This window comes from Marmota flaviventris, chromosome 9 (genome assembly GCF_047511675.1).
Source record: "Marmota flaviventris isolate mMarFla1 chromosome 9, mMarFla1.hap1, whole genome shotgun sequence".
Taxonomy (NCBI): Eukaryota; Metazoa; Chordata; class Mammalia; order Rodentia; family Sciuridae; genus Marmota; species Marmota flaviventris.
Window position 1 is genome coordinate 5,828,519 of NC_092506.1, and position 17,979 is coordinate 5,846,497.

Below are 17,979 nucleotides of genomic sequence, written 5' to 3' on the forward strand. Positions count from 1 at the left end.
TGAGTCAGGTACAAACAACTTACTGACTCAGACTCTTCACAACTCATATCTATGCTGTTCCTGTGTTCTGGCAACAATGAACACAGAAATGCATTTTGTACTTGTGGTACTATCTCATACTTCTCTGCCTTTGAATATGCTGGTCCCTCTACTCAGAATTTCCTTCCTCACCCCTTGGCTAGGTGGACAAATCTTAAGGGTTCCAATATCCAAACTGAGTAGTTATCTCCTACTTGAAGAATTTTTTAGCACTCCTCAATCACTCCTTCTACTTACCTCTGTACTTCATATCATCTCCTACTTGAAGAATTTTTTAGCACTCCTCAATCACTCCTTCTACTTACCTCTGTACTTCATATCCCCTAAATTTCATTTATCACATTATAGAATTTTATTTATGTGGCTTCTCTTAATATAAGACTATGAGAACAGGGTACTAGATATCCACTTTTCCCCCCTTTTTGCAATACTAGGGATTGAACAAAGGGGTGATTTACCATTGAATTACATCCCCAGCTAATTTTTTTTTTTTTAGTTGTAGATGGACACAATATATTTTTTAAATATTTATTTTTAGTTATTTTTAGGTGAACACAATATCTTTATTTTATTTTTATGTGGTGTTGAGGATCGAACCCAGTGCCCCGCGTATGCCAGCCAAGTGTACTACCGCTTGAGCCACATCCCCAGCCCCGACACAATATATTTTTACTTATTTATTTCTATGTGGTGCTGAGGATGGAACCCAGGGCTTTACGCGTGCAAGGCAAGTACTCTACCACTGAGCCACAACTCCAGCCCACATCCCAGGCCAATTCTGAGACGGGGTTTCACTAAACTGCCAAGGCTACTCAAACTTGTGATCCTCCTGCCTCAGCCTCCCAAGTTACTGGAATTACAGGCATGTGCCACATGCTCATCTAAGATACTTTTATATACCAAGAACATTCATTAAACACCAAGGGTATATCTGATAGAATTTGCTGAGTAAATAAGGGGCGGGGGGAGCAACAAGAAAGGATGTAAAACTCTTAATAATTTTTGTAGTTTGATAATCAGACCAAGGAATAGCTAGAAAAGTTCTGAAGAAGGAAAATTAGGGGGCTGAATGGGAGTTCATAACCCACTTGAATCAAAGTGTGAAATATGATATATCAAGAACTATGTAATGTTTTGAACAACCAACAATAAAAATTAAAAAAAAAAGAAAATTAGGGGGCTGGAGTTGTGGCTCAGTGGTAGAGCGCTCGTCTAGCATGTGCAAGGCCTTGGGTTCAAGCCTCGGCACCACATAAAAATAAAATAAAGTTATTGTGTCCAACTACAATTAAAATAAAAACAAAAAAAGAAGGCAATTAAGTAGAGGGATTACGGCAACTTTCATGTTAGGAAAGACCAAAGAAAAACAAGCTCCTTCAGATGGGCACAGTGGCACACACCTATAATTCCAGCAGCTCAGGAGGCTGAGACAGAAGGATCAAAAGTCAGGTTCAATATCAGCTTCAGCAACTAAGGGAGATCCTGATCAAAATAAAAAAGGTTGAAGATGTAGTTCAGTGGTTAAGTGCCTGTGGGTTCAATCCCTAATATAAAAAAAAAAGGGGGGGGGGGGCAGGGGATAAATGGAAACCAAGCAAGGTGGTGAACAATTGTAATCCCAGCTGCTCAGGAGGCTGAGGTAGGAGCAGGATCGAAAATCTGAAGTCAGGACTGGGGATGTGGCTCAAGCAGTAGCGTGCTAGCCTGGCATGCACGGGGTGCTGGGTTCAATCCTCAGCATCACATAAAAAATAAAATAAAGATGTTGTGTCCACCGAAAACTAAAAACTAAATATTAAAAAAAATTCTCTCTCTTTAAAAAAAAAAAAAGAAAATTTGAAGTCAATCTTGGCCATTCAGCAAAGACACTGTCTCGAATTATTTTTCATTTTTGGTGATACTGGGGATTAAACCCAGGGCTTCACCCATGCTAGGCTAGGCAAAGGCTCTACCTCTGAGCTACAGTCCCAGACCGTTTTTTTGTTTTTGTTTTTGTTTTTAGTTGTATATGGACACAATAACTTTATTTTTATATATTTATTTTTATGTGGTGCTGAGGACCGATCCCAATGCCTCACCTGTGCCAGGTAAACACTCTACTAAGCCACAACTCCAGCCCCTAGCTCTTTTGATATTTTAAGACAAGGTTTCACTAAGTTACTGAAGCTAGACTGATACTTGCAATCCTCCTGCCTGGGCCTCCCAGGTAGCTGGGATAACAGGTATGCACAGTCAGTCTGTTAAGAGTCTCTGATTCAGGACTAGGACCTGAGAATTCTATTTCTTACTCATTCCCAAGTAATGTTGCCTAGGACCACACTTTGAAAACAAGTAGCTTCAACTGTTGTAACTGAGGACTTTGCAGTAAATAAAATAAACTAACTCAGGCTCCCTGATTAGCAATCTAAAGTTCTTTCCATTGCTAGAACTGTTATTACATTATATATTATATATGACATATTTTTAGGAAATACAGACACATTTTTCTTCAACAGGCAATTTTAAGTATTTGAAAAGACAAGACCCTTGCATCAAAGAAGTCTACACTTGCTGAGAAAAATAGGATTCATATCGAATGTAACACAAAGTGACTGGTCCCACAATGGGAATGCATACAAAGGGCCTAGGGAATGTGACTACAGAGAGCTCTAAAGAACATCTGGGGACATTGGAGGATAATTAGCTTGATCAAAAAAGACAGGATGGGGTTGGGGTTGTGGCTCACTGGTAGAGTGCTCACCTAAGATGCACAAGGCACTGGGTTTGATCCTTAGTACCACATAAATATAAAATATTGTGTCAACCTAAAACCAAAACATAAATATTCAAAAAAAAAAAAAAAAAAGGATGGGGTGGAAGAAAGAACATTTTGGATAGGCACGTTCACAGAAAAAAAAACTCCATTAACCATCTACCATGGACCAAGACTATACCTATATCATGTGTGAGGAAAAAACACAGTAGCAGCCTTTAATGATACTACACCCTGACAGGAAAACAGACAATCAAGTAATAATCCAAGGAAATATAAAATGCCAATTCTTAAAAGAGCTAAGTATAAGAAGTATTCTATACTATGACAACTTACAGTAGGAAGATCTGACTTAGTCAAAGAAATGTTTTTCTGAGAAAAAGACCCGAGCTAAGATGTGAAGGATGATACCTTAGCATACACAAGTCCTAACAGCCTTCTCAGAAGCAAAACACCTGCCCAAATGAAAGTGTTTGTAGATTTTATTACTGCTAATTGGACATTTTTGTCTTCTTTAAATACAAAGAAGAAATCTTGGCAGGCCAGTTCTCAGCTCTGTAAGACAAAAGAACTGTCAGTTAACTTCTTCAGAATGCCTTGTACCAACTATGAATACTCATGCCCACTATCCAGAGAAGCCATTTCTCAGTATCTAGGAACCAGGAGAACCAAACCATGAAAGTAGCCTGGTGAACACAGTATAAGAGCAAAGATAACTAGAGATCTCAAGGGACATAAATAGTCTGGTCCTCCTTTCTCTTAACAACCAGGCAAATGGAGCAATTCTCATTCCTTGGCACTCCTCTTTGACCCTGTTCTGACTTAGTCCCTTAATATTACTATCAGCACTTTACCATAGAATTAATTTTATTACATTTACTTTGACTAAATTACTTTTATTACATTTACTTTGTCTTCCTGAAACCAAACAATGTGAGAGTCTCAATGATATAAATAGCACCATGCTATGTACCACTAGAAAAGAAATACTCATGGTAAAAAAGAGTCATGCCCTGTCCTCAAGGAGCAAGTTATCCTATAATTAAACTTCCTATCATGTATCCTGTTGGCTATCATGAGAGGTATAAAAAATATCTTGAGGATTCAGGAAAGAAGTTCCCTTCCATACTCAGTATTTCAAATGAGCTTTATAGGAAGAGCACTGGTGTAAGAACCAGGAAACAGAAGTTACATGTAAGTGGAAGAAAACAAGCAGTTAGCTTGGTTTGGCTGAAATGTATACAGGTTAAAAGTAGTGACAGTCAACTGGGCCTGAATACCACACTAAGGAATTTGTGTCTACAATGCCAAAACGATTAAGTCAACCAAGTAAGATTTATTTTCACTATTCCACAGATGAAAAAATAAAGTTTATCAAGGTTAAGTAATTTGCCCAATATCATAGTGTTTATAAACTGAAATTCAAAGCCCAGTCTCATAAATTTAAGTCCAGGATCTATCCCACAGCACCAGTGACTACACAGTGAGAAAGTCAGGGAGGATGAAAGACAACATCAGGACCTTGAAAGCACAAGTTAAGAAATAGTGGGCTGGGGGCTGGGGATGTGGCTCAAGTGGTAGCGCGCTCGCCTGGCATGCGCACGGCGCTGGGTTCGATCCTCAGCACCACATACAGATAAAATGAAGATGCTGTGTCTGCCGAAAACTGAAAAATAAGTATTAAAAAAATTCTCTTTCTCTCTAAAAAAGAAAAAGAAAAAAGAAATAGTGGGCTGGCCACAGTGACACACTCCTGTAATCTCAGCAGCTCAGGAGGCTGAGGCAGGAGGAAAACGAGTTCAAAGTCAGCCTCAGCCAACAGCAAAGTGCTAGGCAACTCAATGAGACTTTGTCTTTAAATAAAATACAAAATAGGGTTGGGGATGTGGCTCAGTGGTCGACTGCACCTGAGCTCAATCCCCAGTACCCCCCCCACCAAAAAAAAAAAAAGAAACAGTGGGGGGGCTGAGGTTGTGGTTCAGCAGTAGCGCACTTGCCTGGCATGTGTGAGGCACTGGGTTCAATTCTCAATACCACTATAAATAAATAAAGGTTTATCAACAACTAAAAGAAAAAATTTAAAAAAAAAAGAAAGAAAAGAAATAGTGGGGCGAAAAAAAAGCCTCCCCCAAAATAATAATAATATCCTAAGAAATAGGCTACTGCAATGGCTCAGACTAAATATCAGAACTAGGAGTTGCAGCCAGGCACGATGTGCTCACCTGGAATCCCAGAGACTCAAAAGACTAAGGCAGGAGGACTGCAAATTCAAGATCAGCCTCAGCAACTTAGCGAGACCTTGTCTCAAAATAAAAAATAAAGGGTGAGCTGGTTGTGGCTCAGCAGTAGAGCACTTGCCTAGCATGTGTGAGGCACTGGGTTCAATCCTCAGCACCACATAAAAATAAACGAACAAAATAAAGGTATAAAAATTTTAAAAATAAAAATAAAAGGGTTGGGGGTGTGGCTCAGTGGTAAAGTGCCTCTGGGTTCAATCCCCAGTACCCCCCCCCCAAAAAAAACCTATGAGCTGCAGTGAGAACTGTAAGATGAATATTAGAAATCAGCAAATCTTGGGCTGGGGTTGTGGCTCAGTGGTAGCCTAGCACGTGCGAGGCCCTGGGTTCGATCCTCAACACCACATAAAAATAAATAAATAAAATAAAGATATTGTGTCCAACTACAACTAAAAAATATTTTTAAAAAAATCAGCAAATCTTTTTTATTTTAGTTGTAGATGGACATAATACCTTTACTTTATTTATTTATTTTATGTGATACTGAGGATAGAACCCAGTGCCTCACATGTGCTCTACCACTGAGCTACAAATCCAGCCCCTAGAAATCAGATCTTAGCAATGAATTAAACATGAAGTGATAAGAGGAAAAGGTATACCTGGATTATGCTATAAATAAAAAATTCAGCAGTCACTTCGAACTTAAAACAAAAAATAAAAATCCAAAAGAGCCTTTCTGGATCTTACACTAACTTTCAGGTATAACTTGTTCCACTTCTCCCTTCACAAGTCAAACTTCTTTGAACTTTTCTTCACTCTACTTAGTCTCACATTTATTTTGAAGGTTTTCTGCCCCAAAATATGCCACTGACATGAGTATCAGAAATGTTATAGACTACTGAGTATATTAATTAGTGAATGTGAATTGATTAAATAGTGAATGACTATAAGCAATGTGCCCATAATGTGAACTGCAGAACTTAAGACTATAGAACTTTGACTTAAGTTAGTGATGTAAGAGTCTACACCCTAGGTGTACACCCCAGGCCTCACCCAGTTATCAGCTGCAAGCATAACCAAGCTACAACTTAAAACCCAGACTTTTGGGGATCAGCAGAACTAACAGAACCCAGACAGAGAGACCTAGAACTCCATCACTGTTGTCCCCCCTGCACCAGACTCCTCCAGCCTGGATTGAGTTCCAGCAACCCGGACTTAAGACACGTCACAGGTGAGCACCTGGGACCCTTGGGTGTAGACTGAGTTAGGACTTAGAATTAGGATGTGCCTTAGGTATTAGATTAAGTGTGATGAGCATTTATAAAATAGATTTGACTGACTCTAATTGTGACTCAGACTGTCTGTAGAAATCGTCATGGCATAACACTTCAGTTCAAAGTCACCAATAACCTCTATGTTGCCAAATCCAATGGCAGTCCTCAGTATCTTAGGCCTCTAGGCAGTGTCAATCTCAAAGACCACTCCCTCCTCTTTGAAACACTAGGCAAGGGACTGGGGACATATATAGCTCAGTGGATGAGAGCTTGTTTAGCATGCCTGAGGTTGGGGTTCAATCCCTAGCACTGAAAAACAACAACAAAAAATAAAACCATTACAACAATTAAACAAATTAAACAAACAAACAAAAAAAAAAACCACTAACAATATCAAGGGGTAGTTAAAAGTATAAACTGGAGCCAGGCAGCCTAGGTCCAAAAACCAACTTCTCTGGTTATTACCTGGTGATCCTAAGCAAGTTATATAGTGTCCTCTTGTATCATTTTCCTGTCCATAAAATAAGGACAACAAAAGCACCTATTTCATAGGCTATAAACATTAAATGAGTAAAAATATACAAATGCTTAGAACAGTACCTGAACAGTCCCATGGCTTTCAGGATATCTCTCCCCTGATTCTCTTCCTACTTCTCTGGACCTTCCCTCTCTCTCACTTCCTGTCTACCCTTCTTCCATTACCATACATACGTCAAGGGAATTCAAACACCTGCCAATAAGCCCCTCCTGAGGCCCCCAGAATCACATCCAATTACCCAGCCAACAACTCTATTGCGATGTTTCTCAAGCACTTCACATTCAACCTATCCAAACTTCCTCAAAACTGAACTTTAAGGCTGGGTTTGTGGCTCAGTGGTAGAGCACCTGCTTAGTTAAGTGTGAGGCACTGGGTTCGATCCTCAGCACCATATAAAAATAAACATATAAACGCATTCTGTCCATCTACAACTACAAAAAAAAAAAAAAACCTGAACTTTTAACTCCTCCACTCAATGCCCCAAACTACTCTCCCTTCAGTGTACCCTATTTCAAATAATGGGATTGTGGTACAAGTCACCCATGAGGAAAACTTGGGAATCACACTTTCATGTTGTACCTCCTTCCATTTATCCTCTATACATCTAATAAACCAAAGTCCTGTAATTCTGTTTTGTAAATATTTCTCAAACTATCTCTTCTCTAATTCTGTCAGCTCCCTCAAGCATACTACATCACATCTTTCCTGAACCACTGCAGCGGCCTCCTAACTGGTCTCCTCAAATCATTCTCACACTCTTCCTGATCTTTTCTCTATAATTCATCCATTGATATTAGTACACATAATACGCCTTGGCTGACTTTTTGCCTTCTTACTGCCTTCAAGATAATGCCCTATTTGACCTGACCCCTGAGTACCTTGTCAAGATTCCAACTCGGACTAGGAGTATAGCTCAGTACAGTACTACAATGCTTGTCTAGTACGTGGCAAGGCCCTGGTTAAATCTTCAGTAAAGGGCGGGGAGAGGTTCTCTCTTCTACTCACATCACTACAGTTACACTAGCCTTTTGGGTCTTTAGTTGCTAGATAGGGTCTCTCAAACATCTGAAATTCTTTCCAACCCTAGGGGGTTTGCATATGCTAATCATTTCTCTTCTTTGCCTGGTTACCTCTTACTCACCTCCCTTTTCACATCTTAGCTTTAAAGGCTTTCTTAGTAAAAATGTTCTCTGATGTTTCAACCCACTCCTGAAGTCTAGATTAGGCAATCCTATTATACACTCACACTGCATCCTGTATTTACCTTTGAAGCCCTTTGCTCAACCATAATTAACATTACTAGCATAAGTGTTTGTTTAAAGTCTGATTTTCCCACCAGAATAGAAGTCCATGACAAAGGGACCATGCCTGTCTTGCTCATTACTCTATCCTAAGACCTTTATATAGTGTCTGATACATAGTTAAATACTTAGTAAAATTTTCTCATCTCTACCTTAGGGCTTTGTATTAGCTAGTCCCTCTATCTAGAGCTTCTAAATACAGATCTGGTCCCTTGAACCTTTGAACATCACAAGATTGGTTGCTCACCATTCAGGTCACAGTATAAAACAGCCATCCTATTAGGGAGGCTTTCACTGATCAATCTATCTCAAGGAGTAATTCCCATCGTACAAGTATCTCACCGTGCTCTTTTCCTTCAAAATAATCAGGACTATCTGAAACTATAGTTTTTGGATTCTAAAAAAGACCCAAGTAAAGTGCCTGGTACAGTATAACAACTCAACAAACATTTAAGTGAATAAATCTCCTAAATGAATAAAGATGATGTTAGAAACACCCTAAATTCATCATCAAAACATTTATAAACTGTTCCCCAAAAAAGTTGAAGTGGTAAAATAGCTTAGTACGTCTGAACTAAGACTATATATATATATATATATATATATATATATATATATATATATATGTATGTATACTTTGAATCCTGTCCCTTCCTAGCTGGATAATCCGAAGCAAGTTATTTAAATATCTTATGCCTCTATTTCCAAATATGAAAAAAATGGGTATCATAGAATTTCAAGGATTATTGAGAAATAAATTAGTAAAAATGGTCAAGCATCTGGGCTGGGGATGTGGCTCAAGCAGTAACACGCTCGCCTGGCATGCGCGGGGCGCTGGGTTCAATCCTCAGCACCACATAAAAATGTTGTGTCCGCCGAAAACCGAAAAATAAATATTAAAAAATTCTCTCTCTCCCCTCCTTTTCTCTCTCTTAAAAAAAAAAAAAATGGTCAAGCATCATCTAACAATGGGGATATATTCTGAAAAATGTGTCCTTGTGTGTTAATGTTGTTCTGCAAATATCACAGAGTGAACTTAAACTTATAGATGTCATAACCTATTATACACCTAGTCTATGTAGTATATGCCATAAGTATATGCAGTCTACCTGAAATGCCACCATGAGGCACATGGCTATAGCTATTCTATACTGTTTGGAAATAATGACAAGAAACATATACATGTTCAACACATTTTTTTTTAATATTTATTTTTTAGGTGTAGATGGATACAACACAATGCCTTTATTTTTATGTGGTGTTGAGGATCGAACCTGGGTTTCGCCCGCGCTAGGCGAACGCTCTACTGCTGAGCCACAATCCCAGCCCCTCAACACATTTTTTTTCAAGTGTTTTTGAACTATAGTTCACTGAATACAAGTTGACAGATGTGGAACCCACAGATGCAAAGGGCTAACTGCACATTCAGTTAATGTGTATTATTACACAGACTGGGTTTTTTTTACTCTAGTTTCACATTTACATTTGATTTTTCCTTTATATTATCTCTGCTCCCGGCACAAAGGGCCACCAAGTACAGTCACACAGGCTGTGCAATGAAGAACTACAAAGGCAATTTTCATATAAGGGTATGTGAATAACCGGGTGCAATGGCACACACCTGTAATTCTAGCAACTCCAGGGGTTGAGGCAGGAGATTCACAAGTTCAAAGCCAGCCCCAGCAACTTAGTGAGGCCCTAAGCAACTTAGTGAGACTCTATCTAAAATAAAATATAAAAAGCATTGGGGATTGCTCAGTGGTTAAGCACTCCTAGGTTCAATCCCCGGTACCAAAAAAAAAAAGAATATCAGAAAGCTATTTCTCATTCTTTTTTTGGGGGGGGCGGGGATACCAGGAATTGAACCCAGGGGTGCTTAACCAATAAGCCACATCCCCAGCCCTTTTTTATATTTTATTTAGAAACGGGGGGGGGGGGGGGGGGGGGCTGGGGTTGTGGCTCAGCAGTAGAGCGCTTACCTAGCACGTGCAAGGTGCTAGACTCGATCCTAAGCACCACACAAAAAATAAATAAACAAATAAAATAAAGGTATTGTGACCAACTATTACTAAAAAAATATTTTTTTTAAAAAAGTGACTCTCTGAGTTGCTAAGTGCTAATCTGCTGAAGCTGGCCTTGAACTCCCCATCCTCCTGCCTCAGCCTCCTGAGTTGCTGGAATTACAGGCATGTGCCACCGTGCCTGGCTCTCTTTTTTTTCAAAATATGGAACACTTCATGAATTCTCATGTCATCATTGTGCAGAACCATGTTAATCTCTATACTGGTCCACTTTTTGTATCTGTACTGCTGAAGAGTGCATAAAAAGACATCTCTTGCTATAACTCACTTATCCCGTGATACTGAATCCTTTCTTAGTTTATCAAAACTAGTTGATCTTAGTTGGAATTAAAAGGAGTAATAAAGAAATCTGCAATTGGGTTGAGGATTGCTAAGACCAAGTAGTTTGTTTTGTGAAAATTCAACAAAAAAAATGCTTCATGTTTACTTTTGGGCAAAGTCCTATGAAACAGAATCTTGAGACTGTTATAGCTTAGACACATAACTCTAACCAAACAGCAGACAATTAGTATACAAATACAAATAGAACCTATCTAATAACAAACCCTTTTTATCAGGGTTTGTCAACTTCACACTACTGACATTATGGACCAGTTAATTCTTTGTTGTGGGGACCTGATCTGTGCATTATAGGATGTTTTAGCATCATCCCTAGCCTCTTCCCACAAAACACCAGTAGAACACATTCTCTCAGTCTGACACTCAGAAATGTGTCCAGATACTATCAACTGTTCCCTGGGGAACAAAGTCAAGCCCATTTGAGAACCCACTGCTTTAAATAAATCTGTCAACATCTCCAATTATCTAAAACATTCATCTGAATTCTCTCCCTTTCCATTCAAAGATTCCTACCTCTTGTGTTCCTGGTAAACCAAGCTTAACCCCAGAGTTGACCTTGTCTTTGCCTCCAAAATCAATAGTCTTGTTCAAAACCAGTTGTAATAAGGTTGATGCTAGAACTCAGGGCTCACAATCCCCAATTAAGCTCTTTTCTATCATAACACACTGCTATCTAGCAGTCATCAAGTTCTATCATTCCTTCAGTACCAATGTGTTTTCGTTCTAACTTTTCCTTTCCATTTCTACTAATATATATCTAGGGCATTAATACTCAACTTTTTGTATGCATCAGTATCATGTGCTTGTTAAAACAGATTGCTGGGCCCAATACAAGTTTCTGATTCAGTAAGTTTGAGCTGGAGCCCAAGAATGTGTACTTCTAACATGTTCCAGACACCTAGATAATAGTGATGCTACTGCTGAGGAGAATCACACTTTGAAAACCACTGCCTTAAGAGTTCAAATACTAGCAGGTGTGATGGCACACACCTGTAATCCCAGCAACTCAAGAGGCTAAGGCAGGAGGATCCCAAGTTTAAGATCCAGCTCAACAATTTAGTGAGGCTCTAAGCAACTTAGCAAGATCCTGTCTCAAAATAAAAAATAAAAAGGGCTGGGGATGTGACTAAGTGGTAAAGTGCCCCTGGATTCAATCCCCAGTACCAAAAAAAAAAAAAAAAAAGAGAGATCAAGTACCTGTCACTTCAAAAGGTAAACCTATGCCAGGCACCATGGCACACACCTGTAATCCCAGCAGCTCAGGAGGCTGAGAAGGAGGATCAGGGATTCAAAGTCAGCCTCAGCAAAAGTGAGGTTCTAAGCAACTCAGTGAGACCCTGACTCTAAATAAAATACAAAATAGGGCTGGGAATGTGGCTCAGTGGTCAAGTGCCCCTTAGTAATCCCTAGTACCCAAAAGAAAAAAAAAAGTAATCTATTTTCATATTATTCTAGACAAGCCCCTGACCTAAAACTGCAGGAGTTAGTCTTCCAAAACACTACTTTGATCAAATCTCTATTCTATTAAAACAAACCATAACTTCGAATAGCTGTCTGCTGTCCGTATCTGGCTTTCAAAGTTGCTTAAAATGTGTTCCCAGTATTATTCAGCAGTGCCTCCCAAAACAAACCACCTACTTGGGTCCTACCAGTCTATCAGATATCCATAGGACAGGCTTTAAAGGCTTCCAACTCCATAGTAATGCTTATGCTGTCTTTACCACCTGAAAGTTCGCCCTCTTCCCTCCTCCTCTCTACCTACCTGAAGGAGGCCTTCACCACTGTTTTTGCCAAAAACATTCGTTTGGTCACTATTTGCTGCCTTTTATCTTTAGGGTTTAAGTTTTTACCAAGTACTCACAGACAGAGAAAAACCCCAAGAACCTAAAATTTAAAACAGAAAACAATGATATGAGTAACATGCATAAATAAAAAGCTTACATACACACAAACTGCACAACACTGCTATTTTAATAGATCAAGTACAATGAATTCAAATTTCACAAAAAGGATGTGCAGATTTTTAAAAACATGATCAAACACTAGCTGTCAAATATTTATAGTTCTCATTTAGACGTTGAGGCAGACAGCTGTTAGGGAAGAAAATTTCAAAGTAGCCTTTAAAAAGCAGAAATACCAACTCTATAGCTTAACACAATAAAAAAGAGTATCATTTGTTTTCTGTATGAAGTATACCACAAAAGGGATCAAATGATATAAAAGAAATGTGTTTGGAGTCAGGGCACTTGAGTTTAAGGTCTGATCCTAACCCTTATCAACTTTGTACTCTTGGGCAAATCATGGTCCCTCCTTGAACCTCTCTTTTCATAATAAAAAAAATATATTTTTTTAATTAAGATTGAAAACTACACCATAAACAAAATAATAATAAAATAAAAACCCTTTACCACACCAGCTACCTTACAGTACTGGCATATAATGTTTATTGAAGAAAATAAATAAAAAGAAAAAAATTAAGTATATACTGAATTTTAACCTTTTTGATGTTTCTGAAAGCACAAAACAAAATTTAAAGTATCATTCCAAAATTAAATATACAGAAAAAAATTAATGAAACCTGATTAAGGATATCCATATCCCCAAAACAAAAAATACAAAAGGACAACACCCTCTGCAGGATATATAGTAAACATATCAACTCCCTGACTTAATGGCCAAAACCAAGATCTAAGAATAACATGAACACAACTGCTTGCAACTTCACAACTTCAAGACTTAAAGATAATCAAAAACCTTGATGTAGAAGTCTTAGGACAGGATAGAGGTAGGAGAACTTAAAATTCAGATCACACTTTTAAAGTCAACTAGACATTTCCTTATTTGTTTTAATGGCTCAAATACTATAAAAGCATTCATCTGACATGTGTGCTAAACATGTTTTTATGTGTTACAGCTAGGCCTTCTGGTTTTTATCTAAACTGCAAGACTCAATACTCAATATCCAGATATCTTGATCAACCCTTTTTACCAAACTCTCCTCCATTATAGTGGCCCACTCCTAGCATTTAAGAAAACTGGTAGCAAAGTATACATGAAGGATTTCAATAAAATCAACAAATACTTACTGAACACTTGCTACATACCAGGCACTATGTGAAGCACTCAGCACACAGAAGGTACAAAAATAACTCCCTAACTCTCATGGCGCTTACACTCTAGCAGAAAGCTATACACAAACATTTAAGTTCACTAGTGATTAGTATTCAGCAAAATATAACAAGAGAAAGTGATAAGGCTTAAATATAGTCCTCATTATGGGTACCCAAGATACTTTTACCGGGTTAGAAAAAAGAATTAGCTCCCTCATTATCTGCATTTTGAATCACCCAAAAATGGTCCAGTTTTTCCTGCATCATCAGGAAGGAGGCTACAACAATCAGAACAGTATATTCCTTCACCAACAGACTGAAAGCTAAATCTGATGAAATAATTATAAGTAAGCAAATGCAACAATTTATACCACCTATAATTTTTTTGCTAGTTGTTAACAATATGATACTTCAGGCTAGGAAGGAAAAAAATGGCTTAAAATTAGTATTCTATTTTGCCTCATACATTCCTGGTCAGAAAGACCTTACAGTGGAGCCATTCAAAGTGTGAATGTTGTAAAAGGAATTCAAAGAGACAATTTCAAGGTTAACCCAGGAAAGGTGGGAATATCACCAGGACTTCAGTGTCCCCAATTCTTAGCAACAGATAAAAAAGACTGAATCACATATCATATATGTTAGCAGGACTAAACATCAGATGGGATAATAACCTTCAGAAAATTTACTTAATCTCATCATCAAAATTCACAAGCAAACTGAATTCTCAAGTAAATCGACATTCCCCCCTTCAGATAATACCACCAGGATTAGGTGAATCTGAGTAAAAGTTATCAGGTTGTATGTATAACTACCTTTACTCTGAAGTATGCTCACTTCTTTTTATATTGACTTGAATGTTCATTTGTTTCTACAATTGCCTTTGGAATGGATTAGTGATTTTTTTTTCCATGAAATATAACCCTGTGTACAATATGCTATATAGGTGGGGAGCAGATATCATAACCCAGTATATTATAATACATAACACAGATCATCTTTTCGAATAAAATTTTTAAAAGATCCAAATTAAAGCTGAAGATCACTGCACTACACAACAAAAAAACTCACATATATATTTTAGATGCTTATTATTTTGCCTGTGGTTTTTCTAGGCAATAATAAGAATTACGCAGAGATAATGTGGTTCCAAAAACCTAAAAATTCACCAATTGAATTAATATGAATTTAACAACTTCTTTTTTGAGGGGAGGGGCAGTATTAGGGCTCAAACCCAGGGGTGCTCTACCATTGAATTGCATCCCTCATAGTCCTTTTGTTTTGTATTTTGAGACAGGGTGTCACTAAGTTGCTGAGGCAGAGATCCTCCTGCCTTAGCCTAATAGCTGGGACTACAGGCATGTACCACCATGCCCAGCTTAACTAACACTTTAAATTAGGGAATTGTGAGATATGATGATGAATATTCCCTGTAAGTGAATGCTTAAATATATACAGGCAGTGACCACAAACTAGCTATTTCTGATTTTTAAAAAACGACTTGTCAAGATGAGGCAGTGTCACACATCTGTAATCCCAGTGACTCAAAGCCATCTTCAACAATTTAGCAAGACCCTAAGCTATTTTGTAAGACCTTGTCTCAAAATAAAAAATAAAAAGGGCTGATGATGTGGCTCAATAGTAAAATGCCCCTGGGTTCAACCCCTGATACCAAAAAATACATAAATAAATAAATAAGGGCTGGGAATGGAGGTCAGTGGTAACCCCCTGTGTTCTACCCTCAGTGCCCAAATAAGTAAATAAAAATATATATTGCATGGGAACAAACTAAATTTACCTACTAAGCTAAATTAATAAATGTGTCATTTTGTCTCCTTTTCAAACTTCACGTTCCCTGGCCAATCACTGCAAAACCAAAAAAGATTAAGTTCTATAACACAATGGGGCTCACAGTATTGCTCAGTGGTAGAGCACTTGCCTAGGAGGCACTAGGCCCTGGATTCAATTCCAGCACTGAACAAAAAAATTAAATGTGGTCAACCATTATAAAAATGAGCATGACTTTAAAAAAAAACAAACTTTCTTTTAACACCTTTATGTTTTTATTTATTTATATGTGGTACTGAAGATGGAAGTTAGTGCCTCACACATGCTAGGCAAGCGCTCTACCACTGAGCTATAACCCCTGACCAAAAATGAGCATAACTTATTGAGAACAAAGAAAAACAAAAAAAAATGTTTTATAGTAAGTTAATTTAATAGATGTTCTCTACCCTGTTTATACATTAATCTTAAAACTTAGGATAGGATCTAACTTAAATCAATACAGAATTCTAGCTGGAATGTGATGGAACACACCTGCAATCCCAGCAACTCTGGAGGCTGAGGCAGGAGAATGACCAGGACTAAGGATGTGGCTCAATGGTAGAGCACTCACCTGTCATGTGTAAGTCCTGGGTTCAATTCCTAGCACCACTAAAAAGAAAAAAGTTTGGAGCTAGGTGTGGTGGCATACACCTGTAATCCCAATGTTTAGGAAACTGAGGGATGAAGATTGAAAGTTCAAAGCCAGCCTCAGCAATTTAGCAAGACCCTGTCTCAATATAAAACAAAAAGGGCTGGGAATGTGGCTCAGTGGTTAAGTGTCCCTGGGTTCAATCCCTAGTACCAAAAAGAAGTTTGGTCAGCAGACTGCCACTCAAATAAGTTCCCAACATGCTTTCATATCAAAAGAAGTTACGTGGGGCTGGGGTTATGGCTCAGTGGCAGAATGCTTGCCTAGCATGTGTGAGGCACTGGGTTCAATTCTCAGCACTGCACATAAATAAAAAAAAGTTCATTGACAACTAAAAAAATATTAAAAAAAAAAAAGAAAGAAAAGAAAAAGAAGTAGTAGTTATGTTATAGGAGGGCTGGGATGTAATTCAATGGCAAAGCACTAGCCTAGAATGCACAAGGCCCTGGATTCAATCCAGGTTTCACCAAAATAAAAAAAGTCATACTTCAGGTATAATTTTGTCATGCAATCATAAGAAAACAAATATCAGTCACCCTAATATTCAAAACCATTATTCAAAATTCTAAGAAAGATCCCCACCATCAAATACATGATACACTCTTAATACCACTACAACAGCACATTAACCAGCCCAGCACAATGACACAGCCTATAATCCCAGCTACTGGGGAAGCAGGAGGATCACAGGTTCAAGGACAGTCTCAATTTAGCCAGACGTATTTCAAAATAAAAAAAATAGAAAGGGCTGGGGGGTGTGGGTCAGTGGTAAAACTCCCCCTGTGTTCAATCCCCAGTAACAAAACAATAACAACAAATGTCTCAAAATAAAATAAACAGGTTAGGGATGTATAGCATTGGAGCACCCCAAATTCAATCCCTAGCCCCATACACACACACACACACACACACACACACATTCACACACACAGAGAAGAAGCACGGTAACCAAAAGAAACAATAAGGCTGGGTATGGTGATGCATGCCAGTAATCCCAGCAACTAGAGAGGCTGAGGCAGGAGGACTACAAGTTCAGGACCAGCCTCAGCAATTTAGCAAGGCGCTAAGCAACTTAGGGAGATGCTGTCACAAAATAAAAAAATAAAATAAAAAGGTGGGGATGTAATGTAACTCATGGGTAAAGTGCCTCTGGATTCAATCACCAGCACCAAAAAAAGAAAAGAAAAACAAAAGAGGCTGAGTGCACACCTGAAATCCCAGTGGCTTGGGAGGCTAAGGCAGGAGGATATGAGCTCAAAGCCAGCCTCAGCAACTTAGTGAGGCCCTAAGCAACTCAGTAAGACTCTGTCTCTAAATAAAATACAAAAAAGGGGTGGGGATGTGGCTCAGTGGTTAAGCACCCCTGGGTTCACTCCCCCATACAAAAACAGAAAGAAGAGAGAGAGAAAGATAAAAGTTAATGTGTGCCAGGCATAGTGGGACACGACTGTAATCCCCAGCAGCTCAGGAGACTGAGGCAGGAGGATGAGGAGTTCAAAGCCAGTCTCAGCAAAAGTGAGGCACTAACCAATTCAGTGAGACCCCGTCTTTAAATAAAATATAAAAAAAGATCTGGGGATGTGGCTCAGTAGTCACGTGCCCGAGTCCAATCCTCAACACCCACCCTTTCACTCCCCAAAAAAGTTAATGTGTGCAACAGGTAGTAATCAAGTTACATTTAAAAAGAAAGAAACAAATAAACCTTAACAGGAAAAAAAGTCATAAGAGTATTTAGATTTCTTTACCACTATACCTCTCATCCTTGCTTGAAAATATGAAAAGTTTTGCTTAGTGCAAGATTCTTCCTTCAAAAACTACACCCTAAGGGGGCTGGG

At 38.5% G+C, this 17,979-nt stretch overlaps 1 protein-coding gene and 1 pseudogene across 6 annotated transcripts in view; both read right to left on the reverse strand.

Moving 5' to 3' along the window:
* Positions 1-17,979, reverse strand: part of Kdm2a (lysine demethylase 2A) — a 111,702-nt gene that overhangs the window by 91,017 nt on the left and 2,706 nt on the right. Inside the window, exon 2 of one of the 6 annotated variants that reach the window (XM_071616015.1) lies at positions 12,423-12,445. The exons of 3 other annotated variants lie outside the window; for them this stretch is intronic. The gene's annotated coding sequence lies outside the window, so the exon portion shown is untranslated. 2 more of the 6 variants (XM_071616014.1, XM_071616013.1) reach the window with 2 other exon arrangements.
* Positions 10,361-10,461, reverse strand: LOC114100152 (U6 spliceosomal RNA; annotated as a pseudogene).